Source organism: Lissotriton vulgaris, chromosome 12 (assembly GCF_964263255.1).
Source record: "Lissotriton vulgaris chromosome 12, aLisVul1.2, whole genome shotgun sequence".
In the NCBI taxonomy this organism is placed as follows: Eukaryota; Metazoa; Chordata; class Amphibia; order Caudata; family Salamandridae; genus Lissotriton; species Lissotriton vulgaris.
Window position 1 is genome coordinate 510,886,904 of NC_141700.1, and position 14,431 is coordinate 510,901,334.

General features: G+C 45.7%; 1 long non-coding RNA gene across 1 annotated transcript; it reads right to left on the bottom strand.

Moving 5' to 3' along the window:
• Window positions 1-1,275: 1,275 nt before the first annotated feature.
• LOC147677625 (uncharacterized) lies at window positions 1,276-7,277 on the bottom strand. Its single transcript, XR_015302448.1, has 2 exons — window positions 6,926-7,277; window positions 1,276-3,549 (listed from the first exon to the last, which is right to left on the bottom strand). It is a non-coding gene; the product is annotated as an uncharacterized LOC147677625 (long non-coding RNA).
• Window positions 7,278-14,431: the final 7,154 nt, after the last annotated feature.

Here is a 14,431-nt window from a genome sequence, read left to right on the forward strand (position 1 = left end):
AGAAAACCCAGTACCTCACACTGAATGATAGTTGTATCCACGTAGAATTGGACATCGAAAATATAGAGAATTGCATTGAGGATCCTCCGGACCCAGTTATTGATATAACTGCCCCGGATCTGACCAATGACCCCCCCGTTCAAGACCCTCCGGTATTACCTACCCAGAGAGTATTAAGATCATCCAGAAATTCTAGCAGGTCGCTACAAGCTAAGGAAGGGGGGGGGGGTGTAATGGCTGGATTTTCTGTTTAGATGGGATCAGCCCCCAGGGGCCCCTGTGACCCAGCCAAAACGTACTCACCTTCCTTCCTCAGGACTCCTCTATATCCAGGCACCTGGTACCTACCTGAGGATAGGGAACTCGCAATATACAAGCTCATATTATTAAGAACACCTCTAAATCTATAAGGATACTAAGAATACTCACTGATTACTAGGGATATCCATACCCTACACCACACTTATTTACATCAGTTGGTCTCGCGGCCACCCTGACCCAGACCGTTCTACCCTAGGGCAGATCTGACACACAATCTGGTGCGTCTACACACGTGGGTCTGCAGCCCCAGTGCTCTCCTTTTCCAAAGCGTTCGCGATCCTGCGAAACCTACACGGTAATCTCCCTCTCACCGCTCTCATTTAATCTTATGCCACAATCCGGTGGCTTTACACACTGGTAATCCTCCCCAGTGCTCTCATTAACGCCGCATATCAACGACGACCACATTCCTATGAACACCTATACATATATATATTGGGATATTATCTCAGCTGTCTACTCGGGATGAAACTACAATAATAACTTTGAGTGTGGGTCCAGATTATTATGTATTACCTGCTCTTGGCATCAAAGGTTCACTCACTCCCTATTTATGTGATCACCACTCACCTGATTGGGATTACTCATCCATTCATGCACCTGGCAATTACCTAGAAGCGCCGTTTACCTTTAGTGAACAAGAATAGGGACTACACACCAGTTAGTTATAAACTGGGGGTTATCTACTACAGGATGGTGTACTAACTTAGTCCCTTGGTTGCAAGTCTCCTCTCTCCTTCACTATTACTTACCTGATCAGGGGTAGCATCTGTTCAAACAGCAATACTTACCAGGAAAGATTATTCTTACTGTATGAGGACAAAGATATACACACTGTGTGCTAGAGTTGTTCTCTGATTTAAGCGCTCCTACCCCCCTCCATCAGTGGCTCAACAGCAACTGGCTTGAAGCCAGGATAACTTTATCATAAAACAACTCATGCACAATAATTCATTAATTAATGGGGTCATTTATTATTAATACAACACAGATCTGACAAAAACTATAGGTAGAACACACCGCTTGAAAGAGAAGGATTACACATAACAGGAACACTCCGCTAAAAAGGGAAAAGATTAAGTGTAGAGTGTAAATGTAACTAATTCAGACTACCTCACCTATTAGAAGGAAGATTTCTCTCTCTCTGCCTCTGGTGGGATTAGGGCTCTCTCTGTCTCTCCCTCCTTCACCACATCACCACGCCTCTGGTTCAGTTGCTCCAGCTGACAGCCTTCTTTGATGCTCTCTGCACTGCTTTTCTCTCTCCTCATCTTCAGCAATCGTCTGCCTTCTTTCTCCATTCAAGAACTGCACTCTATTCTGCAGCTCCTAGCAGACATCCTCTCTCTCTCTGCAAGCTATTCAGAGCTCCAAGTTGTTCTGGGCTCCCAGCAGTCCTGTGCTCCAAGTTGTTTTGAGCACCACGCTGAACTGCACACCACGCTGCAGACTTCCAAAACTGAACTGACCACTCCTCCTCTCCTGTAGCTCGCTATTATGGATTCCTCTCCCCTCATGGAAATTTCCACAGGAGGGCTGTCTCCTACCGAATTCCTGTGCCAGCTCCCAGGCTTTCACGCAACCGCAGTGGCCATCTGCTTGTTACGTCTGGGCCCAAGAGAAAAACACATTTCTCGGATAAGAAGCAGTCCTAACTGGATTTTCCCTCCAGCACAACAGCCTTAAGTGAAAACATTGCCTTCGCCCTAGAAAGCCTCTCTGCTTCCATCAAGATGGAGTCTCTCTAGCTTTAGGCCTGAAAGGGGTGAAATGCTCCTTAGCTCTGTCAGAATACCTACATGAACCATACCAATATGTCTAATATGTCAAAGCCAATAGGCAATAGACAGGTTAAAGTCAAGAATAAAGGCATATTAAGCAGCTATCCTCTTCTAGGTCTGGAAAAAGGGCTTAAAAGGGCCAACACAGGCTAAGAAGGCCTATACTAGATGCGAGCAAGAATAATGATCTATTATCACTGCTAAATAAAGCCAAAAACCCTGCCATAACATTGCACCCTAGATCCTTATCTTGCGAGCATCTTATAAACAACAACAACCATCTAAACAAACATCAACATAATCTATCCAACATAGGCTAAAAATACCTATCCTAGATGTGAGCAAGATTAAGATCTATATCACTGCTAAATAAAGCCCAAAAGACTCTGCCATCCACCCTTAGATCCTTATCTTGCGAACATCTGACAAACAATAACATCTACATAAACAAACATCAACACAATCTATCAACAAATCAAAACCTAAAAAACTCCCTAAAAACAATGACAACTCAAGAAAATTCCACCTAAAACTCAATTGTAGGGAATAGAAACCTAAAAACAAATCAAAGCACCCTTGACTCAAATGCTGAAAATATCTGGGATTGGATCTGATAACAACAGAAACTAACCAAAGCATCCTCAAACTAAATGTTCCTCAACTTCTAATGATAACTGGTGAAATCTAGTGATGTAGGGACTTATGTGTTGAATGAAAACAGCAAGGGGCCTAAATGGGCCTACTTCGGACAACTTAATGCTAAATGAGGCCTACCTACAGTTGTGAACTTAAAAACTAAATGTGTTTCAACTTCTAATGAGAGAACAAGAAAGGGCCTAAATGAGCCTTACGTACTATAGGCAACTTAAGCTAATGACGACTCATGAAACTATTGGTGTAGGTGCTAATATGTGAGATGAAAATAACAATAGGCCTAAATGAGGCCTACCTGCTGACATTTGTCAATTTAAAGTGAAATCTGAGAAATACAGTTGCAAGGTCTGGGCAAACATTAATACATATCAATCATAAAACATTTTAAATCGCACGGTGAAACACAAGTGCGCACCATCATTGAAAAAAGTCCTTCATTTGGAAAAACTATAATAGGTGACATATTCTTTTAAAAGTGGGGCCTGCTTGTAGTGAAATTGCAGGCCAGGGAATTAAATAACTTAGTCATAATAGGTGACACGTTTTTTTGCTTTAAAAGTGGGGCCTGATTGTCCAAGGGATTATTTAATGTCCAAATTCTTCAGTGTAGGCCACCACCCTGCATCCTCGACACCTCCTCCAAAGTGGCCATCCATCACCCGGTCTGGTCTGGTCTGGTCTGGTCTGGTTCCATCATCCAAAACAATAAACTAAAATAATAACATGAAAATAAAAAGCTAAAACAAATAAAGGGAGTGGGCAGACGCACGCACGCACCCCAACTGCAGCCATCCTAGAAACAAGAGAAGAAGTATCATTATTCTTGTAAAATAAAATTTTCCATTTAAAAAGCACCCCGGGTGCCTTTCATTATCGAAAAGAAAATATCCTAATTAATTAAAACATTCAAAATTTAACTTTTAGTAACATTGAGTGGGGCCTAACATACCCTAATCCTAACTAAGCCAGTCTCACCCTTCTGGGCAAGAGTCATGCTACAGTGTGAAAAAAAAAAGAATTTGGAGTACCGCCAAATTATGACAGCATCAGCAGGGCACTGCAAGCCTTCCATTTTCCCAGGTCTGAGTCTGAAGAGCCAGGCCACCCCGCCCTTAAATAAACAAGCCGTGCGCGGAAGAAAATTGGACTGTAGCCAATCATAACACACTGGGACGTGATCGAAACTTGCAGAATGAAAAAAAAAGTTCGTCTGCGCAGACCAGCTGGTCTTGCCAAGGTCAAAAAACAAATTTCTCCTGCCTTATTTTGTAACTAACAGAAGCTCGAGTTTAACAAAAACAATTCTGTTACAGTGCATTGCCAATTAAAAAAGGTCCATTTGTCAAAGAGAAATAATTTGTAAAACAGCATAAAAATGCAAATACATTTTAACATTGTATTTAAGGTCACATTTATAAAAACATACATTTTCATTTGAACATTTTCATTTCAAAGGCAAATAGTTGCCAGTCACTAATTAAAAGCACATGTTACCATGCACAGTCGGGCAAGATTTATTATTTTTAAAGCCAACACATTCCTGTCTAGATGGAAACCCCTCACAGAAATAATTAATGAAAACAGCTCGTAGCGTGCACTCTAACGGCTATCTCTTTAACATTTCACTCATTTTAAAAGAACAGCTTTCTCCGTAATTCACTGGTTGATTTATAAACACTTCAGTTCCAAAGTGAACCCACACAAATTCGTAGACGCATTTCAAAAGGAATGTGAAATGAACAGAACTCTTCTCAAAACACAAGATGTTACCTTTCCGTCAAGAAACTGACAAAGCACGTAGGCTGACCAAGGAACCAAAAAAAAAAAGTCAAAATCAAACCATCAAAAATCCTTAAAATAATTCACTGACTTTTATAGTCAGGTCAGATAACCATGCATGTTGACAGCATGTAAAAAATAAAGGCTGCCATCTCAACTCAAGATATTAACCCTTTGGCAGCTCAAATAGAAACATTTCCCAACGTCCATTTTTACATGGGAAAATCATTAGCACATTTCTTCACGTTTACAAATGACACACACATATTTTCAAAAACGTTATCCCCAAGCACCCGAGAAAGATCCAGCTCTCTCCTGCCAAACGTAATGAGAACATGCCCTGTCCAAGCCATGAACACATGGCGCTATTTACAAGCCATATTTACAAGACAAGCCTTTCACAAACAACATTTCCAAGGCGCAATGCACAAGGAACACAATAGATCAACATGAGAACATGCACCTCACAAGTCACAAAAATATGGCGCTATTCACAAAGCATATTTACAAGACAATCTTTTCACAAACCATGTATCCAAGGCGCAATGCACAAGGAACACAACAGATCAACATAAGAACCTGCACCTCACAAGTCACAAAAATATGGCGCTATTCACAAGGAGCTATATTCACATAACTCCACAGATCATAGAACAATGAACACATTTCACATTGCACAGCATAAGCAGATGCAGCAAGCAATTGAATGGGCAATTTAAAAGCATTTTTTACACACATTTATACAATTGGACCATCACATAGATGTAACTGGCTTTCTCATGTAATGCCATCCTTCAACTCTGACAGTTTAAACACCAAGATGAAAACCATTCCTTCCACCCTGAATAAACCAAATGCCATGATGAAATACAATCTCCTCACGCTGCAACTGTTCAAGCCAATAGGTCTAACAGGCTACATAAACTGCAACATTAAGCCAGATGGAACTAGCGTTCAGGGCACTCCCTCAGAACACATGGGCAACTCTCTAAGCACATGGCCAGGCACACAGAGTTCGTAAACTGTCCGACTACGCCAAAATGTAATGTTTGGCGCTTACTCACAACACATGGGGTCACACAGGATTCGTAAGATGCCGACTACGCCAAAATGTAATGTTTGGCGCTATTCACAACACATGGGGTCACACAGAGTTCGTAAGATGCCGACTACGCCAAAATGTAATGGCTGGATTTTCTGTTTAGATGGGATCAGCCCCCAGGGGCCCCTGTGACCCAGCCAAAACGTACTCACCTTCCTTCCTCAGGACTCCTCTATATCCAGGCACCTGGTACCTACCTGAGGATAGGGAACTCGCAATATACAAGCTCATATTATTAAGAACACCTCTAAATCTATAAGGATACTAAGAATACTCACTGATTACTAGGGATATCCATACCCTACACCACACTTATTTACATCAGTTGGTCTCGCGGCCACCCTGACCCAGACCGTTCTACCCTAGGGCAGATCTGACACACAATCTGGTGCGTCTACACACGTGGGTCTGCAGCCCCAGTGCTCTCCTTTTCCAAAGCGTTCGCGATCCTGCGAAACCTACACGGTAATCTCCCTCTCACCGCTCTCATTTAATCTTATGCCACAATCCGGTGGCTTTACACACTGGTAATCCTCCCCAGTGCTCTCATTAACGCCGCATATCAACGACGACCACATTCCTATGAACACCTATACATATATATATTGGGATATTATCTCAGCTGTCTACTCGGGATGAAACTACAATAATAACTTTGAGTGTGGGTCCAGATTATTATGTATTACCTGCTCTTGGCATCAAAGGTTCACTCACTCCCTATTTATGTGATCACCACTCACCTGATTGGGATTACTCATCCATTCATGCACCTGGCAATTACCTAGAAGCGCCGTTTACCTTTAGTGAACAAGAATAGGGACTACACACCAGTTAGTTATAAACTGGGGGTTATCTACTACAGGATGGTGTACTAACTTAGTCCCTTGGTTGCAAGTCTCCTCTCTCCTTCACTATTACTTACCTGATCAGGGGTAGCATCTGTTCAAACAGCAATACTTACCAGGAAAGATTATTCTTACTGTATGAGGACAAAGATATACACACTGTGTGCTAGAGTTGTTCTCTGATTTAAGCGCTCCTACCCCCCTCCATCAGTGGCTCAACAGCAACTGGCTTGAAGCCAGGATAACTTTATCATAAAACAACTCATGCACAATAATTCATTAATTAATGGGGTCATTTATTATTAATACAACACAGATCTGACAAAAACTATAGGTAGAACACACCGCTTGAAAGAGAAGGATTACACATAACAGGAACACTCCGCTAAAAAGGGAAAAGATTAAGTGTAGAGTGTAAATGTAACTAATTCAGACTACCTCACCTATTAGAAGGAAGATTTCTCTCTCTCTGCCTCTGGTGGGATTAGGGCTCTCTCTGTCTCTCCCTCCTTCACCACATCACCACGCCTCTGGTTCAGTTGCTCCAGCTGACAGCCTTCTTTGATGCTCTCTGCACTGCTTTTCTCTCTCCTCATCTTCAGCAATCGTCTGCCTTCTTTCTCCATTCAAGAACTGCACTCTATTCTGCAGCTCCTAGCAGACATCCTCTCTCTCTCTGCAAGCTATTCAGAGCTCCAAGTTGTTCTGGGCTCCCAGCAGTCCTGTGCTCCAAGTTGTTTTGAGCACCACGCTGAACTGCACACCACGCTGCAGACTTCCAAAACTGAACTGACCACTCCTCCTCTCCTGTAGCTCGCTATTATGGATTCCTCTCCCCTCATGGAAATTTCCACAGGAGGGCTGTCTCCTACCGAATTCCTGTGCCAGCTCCCAGGCTTTCACGCAACCGCAGTGGCCATCTGCTTGTTACGTCTGGGCCCAAGAGAAAAACACATTTCTCGGATAAGAAGCAGTCCTAACTGGATTTTCCCTCCAGCACAACAGCCTTAAGTGAAAACATTGCCTTCGCCCTAGAAAGCCTCTCTGCTTCCATCAAGATGGAGTCTCTCTAGCTTTAGGCCTGAAAGGGGTGAAATGCTCCTTAGCTCTGTCAGAATACCTACATGAACCATACCAATATGTCTAATATGTCAAAGCCAATAGGCAATAGACAGGTTAAAGTCAAGAATAAAGGCATATTAAGCAGCTATCCTCTTCTAGGTCTGGAAAAAGGGCTTAAAAGGGCCAACACAGGCTAAGAAGGCCTATACTAGATGCGAGCAAGAATAATGATCTATTATCACTGCTAAATAAAGCCAAAAACCCTGCCATAACAGGGGGGTAATAGTAATAGAAATAAAAAACAAGTAGATCTGACCCCTAAAAAATTGGATGGTGATCGGACCGTGACTGCCGATAATACCATGGTCAAGCTTGATCCGGAGCAGTTAGATCAACTAATCAGTATCATTGATACTAAGATTGAGATGATAGTTAAACCCCTACTGGATAAGCTGGACTCAATAACCGCAGAAGTGGTCAAACTAGGGGGTGTCTTGGATACATTTATTGATCAAAGGGGCTGTACCCAAGTAGTTGATAGGGAGTTGGGATCCACCACTGATACTTCAAAGGCATCTAGCGCTGAACCTGGCCCAGAAGTCGTACCCTTAACTGTATCTACCCAGCCAAAGAGCAGTAAACTAGCTACTGGCCCTACAACTGTTCAAATGAAGAGGGTATCGCCTGGGCTAAACAAAGGCCCGGTTAACTCCCAACCCGATCTACCCCCCGACTGTGCGCCGTATGTGGCGGTCCTAACTAATGTTCCCCCCATTGGTACAACTGGGCACCCAAATAATTTCGAGTCTCATGCTTCCCTAAAAAATAAAACGGTTTCTTGGCTTAGACGGGAGTGTGGATTTCCAATAGAACTATCAGGGCAGATTATTACTACTAGAAGAACGAACTGGATAGGCAGCACTCCAAAAAACATCAGTGGTGATTGTATAATAGTGAACTTCCGCCATCCCCACCTTGCAACCACCGCCCTACTTAGAGCTTCCCTCCCCTACCATAATCAGGGAATCACACTCAGACCCCTTGGATATTTTTATAAGCATCCCAAGAATGAGCATGCTTATGCTCACCATAGGAGCAGAGGTAGGGGTTATAGCACAGCATCTAGTCCTGGGGTGACTACTTTTAACCGCTTCCAACCACTGAGTGGTCTTGAATCCAATGACTAACTGACACCCAGTTTAATTAATTCCTTTTTTGAGATGCCAGTCTCCCCCAAGTATGATAAGGGGATGAAAGAATGTGTGGAGGAGAAGTGTATACAAGCTAAAGATAGCTACATCCCTGTCCCCGGGGTCTTAATTGGAGAGAACAGTTTTGGTCCAGTAAATGTGGAAGGGCTGAAGGTATCCCCAAACATCTCTGATGAAATGTCCAGTAATAGTAGCGTCAGGCCATTAACTGTTCTGGATGATGGTTCCAGGCAACCGGCTTGTCTAATTGGCAGTTGGAATATAGCGGGTATTGCGTCCAAAGTTGAGTCTCAAAGTTGGCTATAGTTTGTAAATAGTTTTGATATATTATGTTTCCAAGAAACATGGTCCAAAGAACACATCAACCTTAATGGATATGTTTCTTACTCTCTACCCGCTTTGGCCTCTCCGTCAGGAAGAGCGAAGGAGGACTTTTGGTCTTGATATCTGTTAAACTCCCTATTATGGTGAAAAAACATGTGCTGGTAGGTGCCCACTCACAGATTCTTTGGCTGAAACAGGATAATGACAGAAATTTTCTCTTAATTAATTTTTATAACAACGTCTTTGACAGTTCATGGCATCTGGTGGTAGCTGCCCTAGAGAGTGCCCTGGAAGTCATTACTATCGGTTCTAATGTTGTTTTTGAATTGATATGGGTAGGCGACTTTAATGCGGTGGTCTGCCCCCTTTCCGACCGAAGGGTATGTGGGATTGTCGACCAGAATGGGGATGCTGATATTCATTTCCCACATAATCAATATGGGGATTCACTGAACAACCTGTTAGCTTTCCATGATATGGAAATTTTTCCTTTTGCTAAAGATAACTCTGGTGCCAGTATTCCTACCTTTACAGGACGGAACTCGAGCTCCATAATTGATTATATCTGTATGTCCTCTAACCTCATCTCCTGATGTAGGGCTCCTAGGGTCGTGGATTCTTCCTTATATAGCGATCATAATTGTGTTGCTATAGAGGTGACCTTTTGGAAGGTAAAATCAGCCCTTAATAATGGTGTTATTGTTAATATTGAACCCCATAGAACAAATGGATTTAGAATCAGATGGAAGGGGTACAAAGCAGAAGCGATGTCTACTGCCATCGTCAGGAACTGTTTTTTGGATATCACTGCCATCTTGGATAGTGATGTGGATAATAGAGAGACTGTAGTTAATTTTACTAAAATTAATGTTCTTACTGAGAGATTGAGACCAAAACTGGCAAGGGGAAACCTGACCGGCAAAGGGGGTGGTTTGACCATGCCTGTACCCTCGCACTTAAAAAGTTGAAGGAGGCATTGACTGCAAAACCGAGAGTATCGAGTGTGGTAACACAGCTTAGATATATCTATCAGGAGGAAGTTAAGCGCAGAAAGAAGGAATTGCAGCTGGAAGCCTGGGATAACTTGGCTCTGGCAGCGGAAACTTCCAACAATACGCTATTCTAGGCCACAGTGAATGGTTCATTCTTAAAGGACGATAAAGTCCCTGAATTGACCTCTAACGTTGATTCTGATTCCTGGGTCACTCACTTCTCTGGTATTTTTGACTCGGAGGGTTGGGCTAGGGACCGTGATGGCTCTTGGCCTGTTGTTCCACTGAACATTACTCTAACGGAAGTTGAGGTTAGCATTAGTGCCAATAAAGGGGGCAAAGCCCAGGGCCCTGACGGGGTACCTATTGATGCATATAAATTTATCCCTGAGCTTTGGGGTCCGTTGTTAACCAAAGTTTTTAATGCAGCAGTCTGCTATGGGGTCCCTTCTTCGTGGGAGGAATCCATCATTGTTCCAATCTACAAGAAAGGTGACAGGGGGGAGGTGAAGAATTATTGCCCCATTTTGTTACTAGACTCCTCTGTAAAAATTATGAGTAGGGTGTTACTAACAAGATTGGAAGAGTGGGCCTCCTCTAATAGTATCCTTGCAGACTGTCAATATGGATTCAGGAAGGGGAGGGGAACCATCGAACAATGCCTCAACCTTGAACTTTTGATAGGGAAGTACACTCAGGCAAAGTCAGGCTCTCTCTACCTCTGCTTTGCAGATTTGAGTAGCGCCTTTGACTTGGTGGACCATGGTATTCTCTGGGCCAAACTGTTAGAACTGGGAGCGCCTGAGGGCATTGTCTATTTTCTTGCCCGTATCTATGCCAACTTACGTACGAGCGTCTGCTATGGCCCAAGCGGGGAATGTACAACCAAGTTCAGGATAGGGCGGGGTATTAGGCAGGGGTGCGTTCTTGCCCCCCTGCTTTTTACTCTTTTCATCAATGAAGTTGATATGGTTCTTAAAACTATTGTGGCAGATGCCCCTAAAGTTAACAATCTTGACGTCCCGGTATTATTATACGCGGATGACGTGGAGCTGTTGTCAAGGACACCCTTGGGTCTGCAATGTCTTATGGATAGGTTTTCTCTTTTTATTGGTGAACGGAAATTGGTCATTAACAAATCCAAAACTTATGCTTTGGAATGTGGAAAAGGTAGGGGGAAACATCACCCATATTTTATTGATGGCCAGAAGGTCCAATTAGTGGACAATTTTTGCTACCTGGGCATAACGTTTTCTAAAAATAGGGGTTGGGGTTGTGAGCTCAATAACGTTCGGGCCAAAATGGCGAAAAGCGGACATGGGGTGTGTAAATTTGCCACTAAATTTGGTGATAGGCGGATTGAAGACATGCTTAAGATCTATGAGGCGAGATACCTATCGATTGCCATCTATGGAGCAGGGGTATGGGGATTTGTATCTGTAGGTGGTCTCCAGGTGGAGGAAAACGGTTTCCTTAAAAGACTTTTGTGCTTGCCAAAATCATCTTTTTTTTTTTTTAAGTAATTTTTATTGTAGACATACATTACACAGGCCAATAGTTGCACATATTCAGCATCAATCACAGTGCTACAGTCAGGTTCATCAAATTTTCGTGTACACAGCCTGCAGGCCCACATCCCGGGGGCCGGGCGGCGGCAGAAATTTCGCACCCCCATGCCTGGTTGCTCTTCCTCAGGAGTATGGACTCGGATTTGTGTGTGTGCCTACTTTTCCGTCCTCACCTAATGAAACCCCAAACTCCCCCCCCCCCCAACTTTCCCCCCAGGTCCGGGTAACCTTACCCCCCCCTCCCCCTGTTCCCTCCTCCCACCCCACCATCCGCACGGGAGCCTCCCGTTGTGTGTCCCTAACCTCGGGTTTCAGGCTTCCCCCTCCACCGGTACTCTTATCTCCAGATCATTGTACTGTGCTGATCCCTGCCACGTCTGGGTCCTCCTCGTCATCCGCTATACCACTATCCCTGAGGCCTTGTACCATTACCTCCCAGGCCGTTGCTTGTTCTAGCGCTCTCTCATTAGCTGTTCTGCGCGCCATCTGATACCTATGCGTGCTATCGCAGGCCGCCCATTTCAGAAATTCGTTGTACCACCTCCTATACGTCGGGCTCGCCCTTGCCTTCCAGTTCCTGGTTATCTCACGCTTGGCTACCATTAAACCCATATCTATGAACTTGCTCGAGAGCTTGTTTTTGGGGGTGTGTGGAAACCAATGCAGGATGCACGCCGCCGCATCAAAGTCAACAGTCCGGTCCGTCACCTCATTCATGGATTCACCCACGGCTCGCCAATAATCTGTTAGGGCCGGGCATGACCAGAGCATATGCACCAGCTCGGCTCCGTCTGTCGCACAGCGGGGGCACCTCGCATCAGTCGCGCCAAAGTACCTCAGGATTCTCCCAGGGGTCATGTACGCCCTGTGTAGTATGTAATAATGGATAACTTGAAAGCGGGCGTTCCTTGTGCTATTTCGCGCCCTCCGCACCAACTGTGCCCACGTCGTGTCCGGGATGGGCTTACCTAGGTCAGTTTCCCATTTGAGTTTCAGCGCATCGAGGGGCGGTAGGTGCTCGTGGAGCATTCTATTGTATAAGCAAGATACAGCTTTCACCGTTCCCGCCGCCATCATGGTGTATTGGCACGCCATGGCCGTCTCCGGCTCCGCCAGTCCCAGTCCCCAGTGTTTCTGCATGGCTCTCGTCACGGCTGCATGAAGGAGATAGCCCCCGCGTGGGAGATCGAAGCGTTCCTGGAGGGCCGAATACGGGAGGAGCTCCCCGTTTTTGAAAAGGTCCCCTACCACCTGTATTCCTACCTCCTCCCATTGCAGCAGGCGGGACCAATCGCCTCCATGGGGCAATGCTGTCAGCATGCCCAGTGGCATCTCCGGGGCGTAGGGGTGCTGAATCCCTGCCCGCTTCTGTGCTCTGTTCCAGCAACGCCGAAATGTATCCTGTTCAAGGGACAGATCTCGAGCGGCGGGTTTCTGTCCTAGCGCGATATAGGCTAGTATGTGTCGTGGCGTGCCCCGCAGTCGTTTATCTTCCGGGCCCCGGTAAACCCGAGCTACCTCTTGCGTGAAGATCTGCAATTGGGCAGCGAGATAATAGAGCTCGTAGTCTGGGAACGCCAAGCCGCCCTCATCTTCCGGGCGGGTGAGTGTCGCCAGCGCCACTCTACACCTGCCCGTCCCCCATAAGAAGGAAGTTAGCTGGGAGCGAAGTCGGCGGAAGAAGGAGCTGGGGATCCAGATCGGGAGCGTTCGGAAGTAATATAGCAGCCGCGGGAGGGCCACCATTTTCAGCAGTGCTATCCTACCAGCTATGGATAGCGGGAGCGTGGCCCAGAATGCCATGTTACCCTTCAGCCCCCTGACGCATCTCTCCACATTGCCCTCAAATAAAGCCGCCGCTGTGTGATAGACGTACACTCCAAGATAGTGGAGACAAGTCGGCTCCCAGTGAAGCAGCGGTCTGTGTTCCGGGCGGGCAGCGTCCTCCTTCAGTGGAAAGAGGCTCGTCTTTGCCCAATTAACTCTGAGGCCCGAAAGGTCGCCAAAACGTCCCAGCAGCTCCTCCGCCCCCTCGAGCTCAGTCGCGTCATTGTCCAGGAACAGCAGGAGATCATCGGCGTACAGCGAGATAAACTGTCGCCCGTCGTCAGTTTGCACACCTGCGAAGTATCGCCCCCCGCGGGCTTCAACAGCCAGCGGTTCGATCGCTAAAGCGAACAGTAATGGGGACAGGGAGCAACCCTGCCGGGTGCCCCTCTCCACTGGGTACTGATGGGACACCAGGGATCCAACTCGCACCCTTGCCACGGCCGCCGTGTACAGCACTTGTGTCCACCGGATGTAGCCTGCGCCCAGCCCGAAACGCGCCATGACTGCGTATATATAATCCCACTCTAGACTGTCGAACGCTTTTTCTATATCGACCGAGAGGGCAAGTGGGGTTCCACTCCCCTCCCGCAGTTCCTCCATGAGTCGGATTAGCCTTCTGATGTTCAATGTCGTGTTCCGGGTAGGGATAAAGCCGTTCTGGTCCTCGTGGACTAGAGTGGTCATGTGCGGTAGGAGTCTCGATGCTAGTATAGAGCTCGAGATTTTATAGTCGGCTGTGAGCATCGAGAGCGGCCTATAGGAGGGCGGACTACTACCTTCTCTGCCAGGTTTCAATAGCGGGATGACTATCGCTTCCCGCATCGATGGGGGGAGGCGACCCGTGGTCCTTGCTTCTTTGTACACAGCCAGAAGCCGCGGCGCTAAGGCGTCGACATATTTGCCGTAAAATTCGATGGGCAGGCCATCTATACCTGGTGTCTTATTACGGGCCATGGATTTAA